We start from the raw sequence: 437 nt of genomic DNA, 5'->3' as shown, positions 1-437 counted from the left end.
CTTTTTATTCCAGAATAGCACATCCACCAAGGGAGCAATTGCAGAATAGCCTATTCCAGTCAATTTCTCCATGTAGACAAACCCTGAATACAGACATCTACTCCTGGGTGGGTTGGTTAGTTAGTTTATGCAGCCTCTGGTCACCCCTCCTTTAATATTAACTACACAGAAACAACTCCCTTTGTCCCTACTAACATACCCTTCTCAACTTTTTCCCAGCAAGCCATGGGGCGGGGGGTGGAGGGACATTCACCCTTTAGCACAGCAGCTGCTTGTCTCTGCCAAATTTAAAGTGGCCATTTTATAACTGGTTGATGGTGTTGTCTGGGAAGTGTCCTTAATGGCTTTTGTATTTTCTTTTATTTCTGACAGGTTTCAGAGTGGTAGCCGTGTTAGTCTGTATCAGCAAAAACAACAAGGAGTCCTTGTGGCACCTT

Source organism: Terrapene carolina, unplaced genomic scaffold (genome assembly GCF_002925995.2).
Source record: "Terrapene carolina triunguis isolate 2854851 unplaced genomic scaffold, T_m_triunguis-2.0 Scaffold228, whole genome shotgun sequence".
NCBI classification, from domain to species: Eukaryota; Metazoa; Chordata; order Testudines; family Emydidae; genus Terrapene; species Terrapene triunguis.
The sequence above is the reverse complement of the archived record's forward strand: the minus strand, read 5'-3'. Positions refer to the sequence as shown.